The 15,765-nt window shown below is 37.7% G+C and overlaps 1 protein-coding gene across 3 annotated transcripts in view; it reads right to left on the reverse strand.

Moving 5' to 3' along the window:
* Positions 1 to 15,765, reverse strand: part of SORBS2 (sorbin and SH3 domain containing 2) — a 220,990-nt gene that overhangs the window by 167,475 nt on the left and 37,750 nt on the right. For all 3 annotated transcript variants that reach the window (XM_042934331.1, XM_042934333.1, XM_042934334.1), the window contains exon 2: positions 14,596 to 14,735. The gene's annotated coding sequence lies outside the window, so the exon portion shown is untranslated. The remainder of the gene's footprint in view (positions 1 to 14,595; positions 14,736 to 15,765) is intronic.

Genomic DNA, 15,765 nt, shown 5'->3' on the forward strand with positions numbered 1-15,765 from the left:
TGGAAAGACAAATGATGCTATAAATGTTAGATGACACAGAAGACTGATATTTCTAATTTTATCCTTTATCTCATGCTATGCAAATGAAGTTATATTTACTTTAATTATCATAATAACTCAATGAGTAGGGCCATTCTCAGCTTATAATTCCATCTCTTGTTTTTGTATTTTCACTGAACATTGTAGCTTCATACTTTTAACACTTCTGTACTTATATTTAAAAAGAATGATCTTACATATAAGTATGAAAGGAGGGAAATTAGGAGTTTACTAGTAAAGCCAGTGTGTTAAGTGACCACAGATAACAACTTTTAATGCCTTAAACCATTTCATATTTATTGAGTGAACTATTGTCATAACATCTTTTTATATTGCTTTGGTCATTTATTTATTTTACTATTTTCTATTTAGGTTTACTATTTGCTATTTCCTTTATTTACTATATGCACATTTTTTTTTTTTTTTTTTAGATTTAAATCTCTATTTAATTTTTTTTCTTAAAGACTTCTTTTATACCACATGGATGATATGGAGTTTGTGGTTTAAAACTTTGTGTTCTGACTATACCCAATTTATTTATTTTAGCAAAACATTGATCATTTAGCATCTGCCTACACCCATCACATCGGTACATAATAAGTCGCAACAAAGCAGGTGATTTGTGAACACTGCCATTACCCTGTCAGATGGAGAATCTTGAGGAAAAGCATTTTTTGAGATAAGTAACATGACTGCCGTTGGATCTCTGTTCCATGTCTGGCACAGTAAGCCACACCTTTTTCTTACTAATGAGTTTGGAAAAGTTGCCAACTATGCCTTTTATCTGGCAAAACACAGGGCTACTGATGCCTAAACACCATGTACGGAATTTGCTTTCTTTGGTTGACATGGCCATCTTTCCTGGTGCTTGAAGCCTGAAGACAAAGCAAAGGGAATGTATTTACTGTATGACAGGGGAGTTTGGTAGATGGGAAATCTGCATGCAAATCTTGTTTATTTTGGTAAAATAACTCTGGCTTCAAGGAAGATGCGTGCGGGCAGAATCACTGAGTAGTGACTTCAGTTGGTATGAAGAAAAATGTGAATCCTTGTTTAAGATTCTGATTCTGAATAACTTGGTGTCACAGTTATTAAAATATAGTCCTGGGGAAAAAGAGCAGATTGGAAGACGGTAGATGATGAGTTTTAAAAGTATTAAATTTGAGGTGCTCTGCAGAAATTTACATGAGATGCTTACCAGTTACTTGGAAATGTGAATCTGGAACTCAGGAGAGAGATCAGGGGTAGAGACATAGATTTGGGGATTATCATGAAGGAAGAAACAGGTGAAATCAGAGGAAATTGGACACGAGGGACAGAACCCAAGGGGATATCTTTAAGGTCAGACAAAGAAAGAGGCTCCTGTAGGAGAACTGAGGAGTAATCAGAGAGACCGAAGGAATATCCTTCAGTGTCACCAAAGACAAAGAAGAAGGGATTCTAATGAAGGTCAGAGAATCAGCACTGTCTAATGGTAGTAATCTGAAAGTCCTTTTCTCATATTTGTTTCCAAATAGAACTCTGTATTAGTAATAATTCGTTTCCTACCTTTAGTAACAATGACATGAGGAAATTCAAAGTTACTCTTTATGTTACTAGAACACTGTTTCTCTCAATGTGTTTATTTTTAACCATTTAAGTATTTATATGTATACTTTTATGGCATTTACCTAGATAGAAACAGAAAATATTTTTTCTTTGAATTTTATGATTTAAAATAATGAACTTTAAAGAATTTTTTTAAGTTTTTTTATTTTGATAGAGACAGAGACAGCACTAGTGGGGGAGGGGCAGAGAGAGACAGAGACAGAGACAGAGACAGAGAATCCAAAGCAGGCTCCATGTTGCCAGTGCAGAGCCTGACATGGGTCTTGAACTCACAAAACAGCGAGATCTTGACCTGAGCCGAAAATAAGAGTTGGACACTTAACTGACTGAGCCACCCAGATGCTCCTAAAATAATGAATTTTTGGCGTGTACTGAGTTTTCAGACTACATGTAAAATTACTTGTAATAAAAAAAAATTATTCAGTACTATCCATCATTTGTCAAAACTTCTAAAAATACAGTAATGTCTGCCAGCTTTTCCAATTGAGCATATTGGAATGATTCTCTCTATAAAACAAAGAGAAAAAAATCAGAATAATAATTCTCAAAATTGGGGTGCATGGCTGGCTCGGTCAGAAGGACATGCAGCTCTTGATCTTAGGGTTGTGAGTTCGAGCCCACATTGGGTGTAGAGATTGCATAAAATGAATGAATGAATGAATGAATGAATGAATGGAAGAACAAATAAATATTTTTAAAAATCCTCAAAATTAGATATTGATTCCTGCCAAATGGTAATGAAAAGTCATTAGGGGTTTTTTCCCCCTTAATGTAAAAATTAAGGAATAGTTGTAATATGTAAATGTTTTAAATAAATTACATGTTAAGAAATGTATTAAGTTACAGAGTGAAGTCTTTGTATTAAACATAGGCAGCACTCACTTTGCACAGTATCGTGCTAACTTGGGACTCATGTGTCTCTAACTGTACCTTTGGTCCTTGGGAACTGAGAGGATTGCATGTACGTTATCAAATCACTTTTCCTACCTTCATTGCATAGAGAATCTTAAAACAAGAATCCTTTCTTCTCCATCTCTTAGGCCAAAGCCAATGTTAAAAATGTAAGATAAAATACACTTACTTACTCCCTGCTAGATCCAAACCCCATTACAAATTCTCATAAAGCATAATGACAAAATATTTAGTAGTTTAAAGAGTAAAGATCACATGTAGTAGGTTCTTTTTTTTAATGTTTACTTATTTATTTAGAGAGAGAGAGAAACAGAGAGAGAGCGAGAGAGAGAGTGAGCAGGGGACAGGCAGAGAGAGAGAGCGAGAGAGAGAATCCAAATCACGTTCCGTACTGTCAGCACAGAGCCTGATGCTGGGATTGATCTCATGAACCGTGACATCATGACCTGAGCCGAGATCAAGAGTCAGACCCTTAACAGACTGGGCGACCAAGGCACCCCAGACACATTTAGTAGGTTCTAAGAATTGTATGTAACAATGTTTGTGGAACGATACATTAGGAAAAATGATCCTGAATGTAGGTTTACAGTAGATACTTGTCTGCTAAAGAACTAGATTCATTTTCTTTTCTGATTCACCATTGGAAGAAGTTTTGGACTCTAGGCAAAAATATAGAAATATAGGCCAAACATGGTGGCATCTGTTGTAGTTTCCTCTTTGTAAATTTTCAGAAAATCTGGCCTGGTTTAAATAAAAAAAATTAATATTATCTCTCAATGTTAGCAACTGAGCAATATATTTAAAATATATCCTGTTTACAGAATACATCTTAAACTTAAGGCATGGGAAATAGAGGGAAAAGACTTTTTGATGAAGGTCTTTATTCAGGCATTCAAAAGAGAATAATATAACAAATATCCACGTACCCACCATTCATCTTAAAATAGAAGACATTTGAATTCAGTTAAACCCTGTTGTACATCTCCCTGATTGAAACTTCCTCCCCGCCTCCACTGTCTGAATTTCATATTTTTCAGTCCATATGTTTCTGTGTGCTTTCCTGATACAGGGTTTTGATGGATGCCTTTTTTTTTTTTTTTTTAAGGTGAAAGCCTTTCCTCTCTATGTCTGGTTATGAATTGTTCTCTTGAAAGATTAGGTGCCATCAGTTTTTCCTGCATTGAGGTTGGTCCATAGAGTGTAAGGTTTTACCCCTCAAATCCTGTATGATTCACATATGATGGGAAAAAGAGTCTCTCAGAAATCATGACTGAAGCAGCATAAAAAGATCTTTATGAGAATACCTCATTCAATAAATATAAATTGCTTAAGGCAGTAGGAGTAGTTATCTGTGGTCGCTGAAAACAGTATTCGGTTTTATTAGTAAACTCCTAATTTTCTTCCTTTCTTAATTATATGCAGACCATTCTTCTTAAATTAATAAGTACAGTCAAGTGTTAAATTTATAAGGCAGTAATGTTCACTGAGAAACACGAAATGGTTTTCTGCCAAGTGTTTTTACACAAATGCTCTCATTTAGTCATTCAGAATATTGATTAGGAAAAGAATATGTGTGAATATATAAAATTCTGATGTGGACACAGATGACTTTTAACTCCCAATGCTTTTTGTTTAATTTCAGTATCCAACATAGATAAAATGTTCTAAGGAAGAGAAAAATCTCACTGCAATCAAATTTTCTCAGCTTAGCATAGAAATTATCACTTTGCTTCTAGACACGTTTTTACAGGTTTTTGCACAAGCTGTGCTTATTATGTGATGAATCCCCCCATGTGAGACAAAGCCTGAATGCCAACTCTAAGTAAATTTTGGAACATGAACTTATTCATTAATTTTTATTTTTTTTTCAACGTTTTTTTTTTTTTTATTTTATTTTTGGGACAGAGAGAGACAGAGCATGAACGGGGGAGGGGCAGAGAGAGAGGGAGACACAGAATCGGAAACAGGCTCCAGGCTCCGAGCCATCAGCCCAGAGCCTGACGCGGGGCTCGAACTCACGGACCGCGAGATCGTGACCTGGCTGAAGTCGGACGCCCAACCGACTGCGCCACCCAGGCGCCCCTACATTCATTAATTTTTAAAGTAGAGTTGCTCAAACACAAACTAAAATGTATTTTATGTTAAAGATCCGTAGTCATCTTAAAAAAAAATATATATATATATATTTACAAAAAACACTTTCATTATTCTTTCCATAATAAATCATCTAATTCCTACTGCATTTACTTTTTCACTGAGTTTTTTTATTCTTCTTATTTTTGAAAACTGTATCATAAGCTATGGCCTTCTGTGTTATCAATATAAAGTTTAGAAACTTGTTTATATCTAACTTTGGTTTAATTCTGCCTTGAATGAAGATAATTATATTTTCCTTGATAAAAAGGAAAATTTCAATGATTCAACTTCATGTCAGAAATATTGATTTTTATAGTAAACAATTTATAAACAGTTGTTTACATTGTTATACGAAGTTAACATGTTAAAATTTACATTATATGTGAATAACTTTTATTTCAAGTTATAAAAGCAATTTATAGTTTATTTAAAATTTTAGTTAAATAAATTAAATAGAAATGTAAAATACTTTATATTCCCAATTATAAAATGATTTTTATAGCAAATAATTTGATTTCTTCTTTAAATTCCATGACTAAGAGCTGACACTCTATAAGCTATCTTACTTCTCCCAAAAGTAAGCATTTTTATTGCCCTGCACAGAGTCAAGGATAATGACCACTTCCTACTTGAGAATGTGGCCTGGATCTCTTAGTTTGACATTTAACACCCCTCTTGAATTAGCACAAAACTTTATTTATCACCAACACTGTCCTGCTGAATCTTTCAGTATAGCCTCACTGTTCTGGTCTATTCACAGATGTGCACGTGAAGGTCGGTCAGATGCCAGGCCATACCTTCTACAACGTGGCTCTGCTGGGACCACAGGATAGGGTTGCTAATCTAACCGCATGTTTAGATAGCCGTATTTGCATTTGGATAATTTTCCACTTTTAACCATGGTCTTTAGTCTCAGTATATTAACCATTTTTAAAAGAGTGAATGCTTTCAGAATAAACAAGGTAAACGTAGAATAGAAAATATTTTTGATCTTAGATCAAAAGTATATTTCTTAGCTGTATTGGGTTGTATGTTCATGAAATCCACTTATAAGGTACCCGTATGTAACTTTTTGACATTCTTGGGTGTTTTTAACAGTAAGAATTTGTTCTAAAAGTTGAGTGCTGCAAAATGGTTCTAAAATGTTTAAATGGTCAGTTCAAACAAGCACAAAACTTCTAGTTGGAGCTAAATTCAAAACCGACCAAATTTCTTAGGTTTGCAAAATTGAATGAGAGAAGTACCACTGAGCTGAATGCATGTCAAGAGCAATGGCTCCACTAGAATTAAACCAATTCAAAGTTGTACTGGAACCAGGATATGCAACGAGTCAAAGTCCTCAAAGTGCAATGCTTTAAAAACACATGCTGGACGTGTGGTTTTCCATTAAACTAAATTCAGTTTCTTTTTTTCAAGCCAAAAGTTAGATTTAGAACAAGAGATTAATGTTTCCATACTATACTTCCTAATACCGAATTGACCTTCTGTAAGAGAACTCAGTATTTTCCTTAAACCGTGTCAGGTTGCTAAACCTTATTTCTTTTTCCTGCCTGTATCTTGTGTCTATCAGCCTAGTTATAGCCTTTTGGTCATTATGCTAGTGGCACATTCATGGCTTTCTCTGTAACCTTCAGATTTGCTTTTGTTTGCTTATGTTTTTTTTCTCAGTGAAGTACAGAAAGTTAAAACTTGTTATAATTCAGAAATATCTCCTTCATTGCTTGGGCTAGCCATTTTCTTATTATTCTTTGGCTATTATTTCTAACCTGTTCTATACCTTTGTATTGTATAACTGGGTAGAATGGAACACTTTAAAAATCTCGACATGAAAGCCAATCTACCATTTGCTATTTGCTAGGGACATAAAAAGGATGATGCGGCAGCTTATCTGGGTGTCTGTGTCCTCATGTGTACATTGGGGAACATAATGCCTGCATGACCAACCCCATGGTAAGAGTAATAGCGCCCTAGGTTAAATAGACAACCAAGAAAATCAAAGTAATTATTGAATATGAAATAGCTATGCATTTGGTGAAACAATCAACATACAACCTATTATCTCTGATAATACTGAATGGTAAATTAAATTACAGGTGCAGTTATTTTGTGGGCAGACTTTTAGTTTCTAGGGCAAAGGCTAGTTGAAGAGGGCAGTATGGGACAGTCCTGACGGCTCATGCTCTACACCAGCTGGTCTCCTTTTCTTGTTTCTACTTCTGTCAGATGTTCTTATCTATGTAAGGAAGAAACAACTGATTTCTGCCTTTCAATAGTACATTTAAGACTTAAAGACAACATCTAAGACTTTCAGTCTCCCACCAAAACTAACAACAAAGAACAAATTTGGTCATATTGAATTAAATTTGTTTCGAAATCACAGAAAGGTGGGCAGCATGTGTCCTGCTACTCTGAAAAAAATCAAGAAAGGCTATCCTTACGTACATACCAAGATATTATCAGCTACAGACTGAGAGTGCATATACAACAAGAAAATTTTTTTCCAGTGAAAAAGTAAGTGACTGATAATGTCACATTCAAGAATTAAAATAGAGGGGCGCCTGGGTGGCTCAGTCGGTTGGGCGTCCCACTTCGGCTCAGGTCATGATCTCGTGGTTTGTGAGTTCGAGCCCCACGCTGGGCTCTGTGCGGACGGCTCAGAACCTGGAACCTGCTCCAGATTCTGTGTCTCCCCCTCTCTCTGCCCCTCCCCTGCTCATGCTTTGTCTCTCAATCATAAAATTAAAATAGATGTTCTGGTTTTGGTTTCTAGTATCATTTTTTAAATAAAAGGAACCATGGCTCGTTGAAGAAATGGCTGATTCTAGGACTGGGAACAGGGAATCTATAAAATGAGCCTGAAGTATCTTGCAGTACCAGGGGGAAAATCCTCACAAGGAGCCTAGTGAAAGAGAGGCCAATGGCTACAGCTGGAACCATTTGCACAACGCAGTTTGAGCCACTACTTTACTTAAGTAGTATTGGATTATAATGCAAAGTGTAAAATATATATACATGTGCTCATACTGATACATATGATTGAATTTAAATAAATTGGGGGAGAATAGACAATCTCTCCTGAAGAATTCCAAATAGTTTATGTAAATACTCCATCAAGAGGAGGGGTATAACTCTCTACTTCTTAAGCGTGTGCTGCTCAAAGTGACTGCCTCTGGAAGAGTACAGTAAGGAAAGGGGAGGAAAGATTCATGTTACAGTGGAGAAACCTGACGGATACTCCCTCAGCCAGGTGATCAAGGTCAACATCAACAGCGATACCTCATGCTGATAGTATGTGCACTTGATGTGACGTGATGAGAATGGCACCTTACCTTTGTGATCTTCCTTCCAAAACCCCATAACCCCAGTCTAATCGTGAGAAAAAACTGGACAACTTCCAATAGGAAGATATTCTACAAAATACCTGACCAGTACTCCTCAAAACTATCAAGGCCAGCAAAAACAAGGAAAGGCTAATAAACCGTCAGAGCCAAGAGGACACGACTAAGAAAACATGACTGAAATAACATAATATTCCAGATGGGATCCTGGAAGAGAAGAAGGACATTAGGTATAAACTAGGGAAGTATGAATAAAGTATGGACTTTAGCTAATAACATATCAGTACTGTCCATTAATTGTAACAAAGTTACCATATTCATGTCAGCGGTTAATAGTAGCAGAAAGTTGGTGGGGGGTGTATGGGGACTCTGGCCCTATCTTCACAATTTTTCTCTAAATTTAAAATTGTTCTAAAATAAAAAGTTTGATTAAAAAAATGGATATTTTGGGGTGCCTGGGTGGCTCAGTCGGTTGTGAATGTCTGACTTGATTTCGGCTTAGGTCATGATCTCACGCTTCATGAGTTCAAGCCCCATGTCGGGCTCCCTGCTGACAAGGCAGAGTCAGCTTGGGATTCTCTTTCTTCCCTTCTCCCTCTGATCTTCCCCCGCTTTTTTTCCTCTCTCCAAAATAAATAAATAAACATTGAAAAAATGGATATTGTTTTGACCTGAAAGGCGTCCCTCGTATCTACTTAATTTTTATCCTAGTATGAACTATTCAACAGTACCTAAACACAGCTCTACCGGTGGCATGCATGCAGTGTTCTTCTAACTCAGGTGGCCGTGGGCTAGCCTTGTAGTGTGTGTGAATCTCATAGACCCCACAGCTAACTCCCTTGGATTTTTTTCCTCCTCCAACAACTCAAAAATGGCAAAATTTGCAGGGAAGACCTTTGTTTCTCCTGGAAGAAGAAAAGGGGAAATAAGAGAAGAGCCAGGTGAAAAGAAAGTTGAACCAAGAAACTTAGGAAGGCCTTCTTCCCAAGTACAGAGGGAAGGGGGTCTCCTTCTCCTCCCACCTCTGTCCTAACTCTAGCCCGTGGCCCGAGTGGGCTGTTCTTCCTAATGGGTATAGGAGAGACTTAGAGTGTCACTGGGGTCTCCTACTTCATGATTCCCCAGGATAAAGCCCAGGATGAGAGTGGTAAGGAGACCTCACCATCTCCTGACACAGTTTCTGCCCACAACTTTTTGACAGTCCATCTTGGATAGATAGGAGAAGATAGGTAGATAGAAGATAGATAGGAGAGGAGATGATAGATAGATAGATGGATAGATAGATAGGAGAATTAATAATTATAATACTAAAATTATATTTTTTATATAATTATTATTATTATAGTATTATAGTATTATAATTATTAGTATTATAATTATTAAAGGATTATTTAAAATACTTATTTCAGAGAAACTTATAATACCCAAATAACAAATAAATATTTAGTTAGAAAGGGATGACTTTCCTAGAAATGATTGTTTTATCTGGCTTGGGTAAATAATCCTCTTCGGCCCTATCTGGGCAGGGACCCTGTTGTGTCATCATGGTCTGATCATGATATCTGTCACTGATAACTATCACCTACACTAATTTTCTTTAAGAAAAATAATGCAATACTATAAATATGGGCTATAATAATATACCCTTAGAGAATGGATAAGTACTATGTGGACTCCATTTTTCTGACAATAAAGTAAGCCCAAGAGAAGATTTTTAAGTGACTGATTTTTGCGTTCCTAAATGACTAGTGAAGTCATTCTTGAAAGACGGTCTTTTTTGTGATTTAAAGAAACATTTGCATATGCACAAATTTGAAGTTTATTTTCAGCCTTTTTAAAAATTTTATTTAAATCCAAGTTAGTCAACATATACTGTAATAATGGTTTCAGGAGTAGAACCCAGTGATTCATCACTTACACATAACACCCAGTGCTCATCACAAGTGCCCTCCTCAATGCCCATCACCCATTTAGCTCATCCCCCCCCCCCCCTCCAGCAACCCTCAGTTTGTTCTCTGTATTTAAGAGTCTTTCATGGTTTTCCTCCCTCTCTGTTTTTATCTTATTTTCCCTTCCCTTATGTTCATCTATTTTGTATCTTAAATTCCACATATGAGTTAAATCATATGACATTTGTCTTTCCCTGACTTACTTCGCTTACCATAATACATTCTAGTTCCATTCACATTGTTGCAAATGGCAAGATTTCATTCTTTTTGATGGCTGGCTAATATTCCATTATGTGTGTGTGTGTGTGTGTGTGTGTGTGTGTGTGTGTATGTGTGTGCATACACATACATATATAATGGAATATTAGCCAGCCATCAAAAAGAATGAAATCTTGCCATTTGCAACAGTGTGAATGGAACTAGAATGTATTATATGTATGTGAATGGAACAAGAATGTATACATATATGTATGTATATATATATATATACACACACACACATACACACACACACACATACACATCCCCCCCCCCCCCCCCCCCCCACAATACATATCAATCACTTCTTTATCCATTCATCAGTTCATCAGTTGATGGGCATTTGTCAGCCTGGTATTTTTAACTTTTCCCTCTTTATGTATTATTATGGAGGATAGTTTTCAAAATATCAGAGTCTTGGAGCAACGATGTGTTTAGGGAGAACCCCCCTGGTAGAATGGCCCTCAATTTTTTTCTCTTATTTCCTCTAGCACCTTCATTTGTGCATCTTTCTCTCATCTATTGTATTAGTTTTGGGATAACAAAATCAGATATAGTACATTATGAATAAGTCAGTGTTATAATGTAGCTCTTACACAGGAGACCTTTGTTACTGTCAGCTTTGCAAAGGCCTTATTTAGTACGGGATCAGGTAGTCATTTTGTACATCGCCTGCAAAAATGCAAACTATATCTTTGACAAGCCTATTTTAAGAATAAGATGATAAAATTTTCAAAGTGTATTTTGATGGCAATTTAATCTTATAATAAATAAGTAAATAAAAATAAATAATAAACGAATGACTGTAAATCTCACTACATTTAGTCAAACTAAATCTTTAGTGAGGTTACAAATTTATTTTGAGGAAAATGCCTCAAATGAGTTCAGAAACCCTCCAGCTAATAAAAAGACATCATCAAATCTGAGTTCTCTGGCTGTCTTAGCACCTTTAGTGGTCATAGTAGCATTAAGATCTTTCTGAAACTGACTCATGCAAGTTCATCTCTAGCTATGTAGGTCTCCTAACTGGTCATGTTTCTATTAGAGATTATTTACCCTTTCTGGAATCCTAGTGATCAGAATGTAATCCTTGGTATCTTTAATGAGAAAAATAATATGTCCCCTTCCCCCCAATTCAGTGTTCAGCCAATACGTATTTATGTGATCAACAAAAGAAAGGAATGCTTTCAGATCCTGGGCTTGATTATTTTTTGTTTCAGATGTGACAGATTTGCTGAGCAAAGCTCACAAGTCCCCTCTTCCTCTCTACCCACCACTACCCCTACTTAGAACACATAAACACACACACACACACACACACACACACACACACACACACCTTCAAAACCCTGCACCATCTGACTGTTAATACACACATCAGCTCTAGGTCACCAAGCTTTTCTGAAGGAAATTGAGTCTGCTGAGTACTCCTTTATTCTCGGTATACATTACATTACAAGTAATAGTACTGAACTTTTCAATGCTTACAATGTTCCCTAGGAGTGTATCGGTTGAGCAGGTGAAAAAAAAAATCTGGAAGTTTATTATTTTTCCACCAATATATTTGACACCACCTTTGGAGGGGGAACAAAAGGCATACTGTCAAGCGGATAGACCTGGACAAAATGTTACTGTTTGTTCCTCATGAGCACAGAGGTATATTTAAGCAAAGAAAGACATTCCATGACTCTCCTGGGACTTCCTTCCTTCAGCTGAATTACACCAACATGTTCACACCACTGTGGTTCAGACTGCATTGGAATTTGAAATGCAGACTTCTATTTGCCAATGTTTAAATACCACAGCTATAAAAATTCATATTAAGATTGAACCTGGCCTTAAAATATCACCGAACAAATGAGAGTTTATTGGGGAAAATGTGTGTACACGTGAAATTACAGTAGAAGATATGAAAATAATGGATGTCCTTGTTTGACAGATTCTATACTCACACAATAAAGCCTCAAAGTCGCCAGAAGTCACCAGTTTGGGATTGTGTTTCAAGTCCAGGCCCACTGACATTCATGAAACTTTTGGTAAAACACGGGCCAAGTTTCGAGCAAGCCTGGGTAGAATACTTCTTTCATGTGGAACCTGTGTGAAACTCAGTGGCTTTGGCTAGCTTTCACCTTGAGTTTCACATTCAAACAATCCCAAGTTTCAGAGTAAAATTAAGGGGTGAAGGGAAGCAAAGAGGCAAACAAACAGAAAACCGCTCAACAAGAACAAAACAGAAAAAAATGAATTGCCGGAGAATGAAATGGCTGTCTGTCATCTTCCAAATGGCTTCATCTTGGTGCCACTGGATTCTGCCACTAAACTTATGTTGCCTTCAGCCTATATCTGCGCTCATCAATGCCAAATCAAGGCTTCCTGGTACTCCGGGGGAGAAAATGCTAGACCCTCAAAGGCCCTAGGAAGCAGTGAAGCACGTGCTCAAAGTAACTGGAGGGTTTAAAATTTGTATGCAGAAATGTGATGATGAAGAGACTCCTTAAAATGCAGATTTGAAAGGAAAAAGCTAGCAATTAAATGTCCAACTTTTGGAAATAAAAACCAGAGGGCGCATCTCTAGGTTTTCCTACTAAACTCAAACTCTAGAGCTTATCTTGCCTCTATTCCTAACCTAAAGGGACCTCCTAACCCATAGCATCCTCTGTAGCTACAGCCCTCTGAAAACTTGTCCTGCGACCACTTGCTTTCCTTCCCGGCAAGGTGCAGGGTACAGAGAGCAGACTGTGTTCGCTGTAAGGAGCCACTTCCTTGGCTGGGACTGAAGCAGTCTCCTGACAGGATTAGGCTCGTTCTACTCCTAACCTGAACACAACACACGGGGACCCTGTGCCAGGGAACGTCAAGCTCAGTACCTAGCAGAGGACTTTGGAAACACCCTCTGCTTGGGCTAGGGAAGCAAAGGCTAACAGAGCAATGTAATTAACACACGAGTTTTCTTCAAAGAGAACTTTTAAAAGCCTACTGCATGGCGAGAAACTGTTCCACTTGGCCAATTCTAAGAAATTCATTAAAAAAAATTCTTATCCCTCATTTAGCAGATGTTTCACTCACATAGCAGACTTTTGGCTACAAAGCGTTTTTCTTTCTTTCCGTTTTTTTCCCCTAGTTTTCCTTCTTAAAAAATTTCTTTCTTTTAATTTTTTGTCTTTGTATTGTTTAAAAGTTACCCAGAAGATCAGTGTGTTTAAAATGCATGTTTTCTTTTGCCATGTGGTCTGAGATACCAAATAAACTTCTTTGGAGACAAGAATCTAAATTCCAAGGATTTCAGTGTCCATGTTGAAAAAGCAACATTAGGCCCCAAGGCACATTGTAATTTTGAGGCAACAGGGCAACTCAAGGGAGGGGTTGATAGAATCAGGTTGTATGCACTGTCCTTTGCTGCTTTCACACGTCTGCTCAGAGGGGGGCAGAGAGTTGTCCTAAAGTCTGTATGGTGAGAGGTGAAAGACCTTCCCATAAAACAGTCTTTTCCTTTGAGTTGGGAGTTCCTATACAAGTAAAACCTCAGACATCATCAGTAAGGAAAACCAAAGCCACATAGATTATTGAAAGGAAATGGTATAAAAGCATTGAGGAAAAAAAAAAGTCGTTTTACTGAACACAGTAAATACCCACAATCAAAGTTAACCGCTGTGTTTGAAGTTAAAGTCCACAGATCAAAGTACTTTGCAAAATGTCAAGCATGAGCATAAGGAGGGCGAGGGGAGAGGCACAGAAGACTTTCCAGAATACTGTACTGTCCCGTTACAGAAACCTGCTAGTCAAAGACCTTTAGCTAGGTAAAGCATTTGCAAAACCAGGTCACCTGAACTGTGGCAGGAACATAAAAATTTTAAAAAATGAAACATAAAAAAAAAACCGCTTCCACATTAGCAAGGAACAAAGCAGTGATCCAAGAACAAAATAAAATAGAGCTATCTCATTCTCCTTAAAGACTAATTACTGACATTTTCTTGGCTCAGGTGGTTGCAGCTTTTTCCTTTTCTTTTTCCATGCCCTTAGAAAGTTAAAAATAAGTAAACAGTCTAAACAACAAAATTACGATGTCTGGACCCTCTCACTGCTGGCAGTCAGGTTAATTGGAGTTCTGATGTAGCTCAGTCACAGGCCAGTATGTATCACAGGTCAACGTGACAGAGAGCTTTGAGCAAAGTTTAAAAGTACAGCCACAGAAATGTCCAGATGCCATTGCTGTATTCCGGAACACCACATTTACCCGCAAATCGTGCACAGCCGCCCCATACCTTCACTATAAATGAGTTATGTCAAAGACGATCGTCAGACACATATCAGAAACCAATGAAATAATTCCAGAAGGAAAAAAAAAAAAATCTTACCTACAGGCAGCTGGGCTCAACAGTTGCTCTAAACAGAGGAAGTAGGAGTCAGTGGCCTTTTACATGTAGAGATTGTTTATTTAGCCCTTTTTAAAAGGTCTTGAACTCCAGAGGTTTAAGATTAAGTCCAATCCAAGTGTCTGAAGGAAAAAAAGGCAAGAGAGACGGCAAATAAGAGAGGGAAAGAATCCCAGCTGCTGGGTGGTGCCACTGTTCTGAGAGCATTTGAGCTATTTTCAGCATTAACAGCAGCCGGAGTTGTCTGCAAAGGGATGAAAAAGCCTTCCCTGAGTCGCCACCTCCCTCCCCCTTTCCCCACGTGGTGGGGGGGGGGGAGCACGAACCAGGAAACCCACGACAACGTGGTTCGCTGTACAAATACTCATTTACATTTTGAGGAAAACTGCCAGCACTGTTGAAAACGACAACAGCAGAAACAACTTGACTGAAATCTTAAAGACACACGGTGCCGTGCCGCAATCCTCAAGTTTTCCGAATGACTTACCTGATGTGTTGAAAAGAAGGTGTCCTCTTTGTGCCTTATTGAGAGGGAAGATGTTTCTTCTGCTGATTACTCGCTTCTGGGGGTCTTAAAAAATATTTTAGATCTCTCCGAGGAATGTCTGTTGTCACCCTATCCTTCTTAAGACTGAACACAAATGGTTTATTTCTCGCACGCACCTAAATTTCCAGTTTCGTCAACTGTGCTATTTTTGAAAGCTACTGGGTTAAGCTGTTGACATTTCTTATCTGTTGGCAGCGACTGGGGACCATTCAGTGACATGATGCAGACAGACACGGATCCCTTGCTTGTGCTTCCAAAGGAGTAATTTGGATTGGGTCACCAACAATGAGCAGCAGACTTGGGGCTTTCACTTTATTTCTAGAATTATAAATTAAGATCTAGGAGTGCTGTTCATTCATTCAGCAATTTATGTGGCCGGTACTTGGGAGCCTCCTGTGTGTCATACATTGTGAGAATAACAAGAGTGAGTGAAATAAACAGGGTCCTTGCCTCAGAAGGCTCACAGCACACCGAGGCAGCAAGAATAAAGAATACAGAGCATTTGTTACAATCTCTTGGTCACATGAGGAGACTTCAAACCATGGCCACGGGAGATCGGGATTTCTCTCGACTAGGACTGCAGGAAGATGCTATGGGTGGCCATC

The sequence above is a fragment of the Panthera leo genome, chromosome B1, assembly GCF_018350215.1.
Source record: "Panthera leo isolate Ple1 chromosome B1, P.leo_Ple1_pat1.1, whole genome shotgun sequence".
Classification (NCBI taxonomy): Eukaryota; Metazoa; Chordata; class Mammalia; order Carnivora; family Felidae; genus Panthera; species Panthera leo.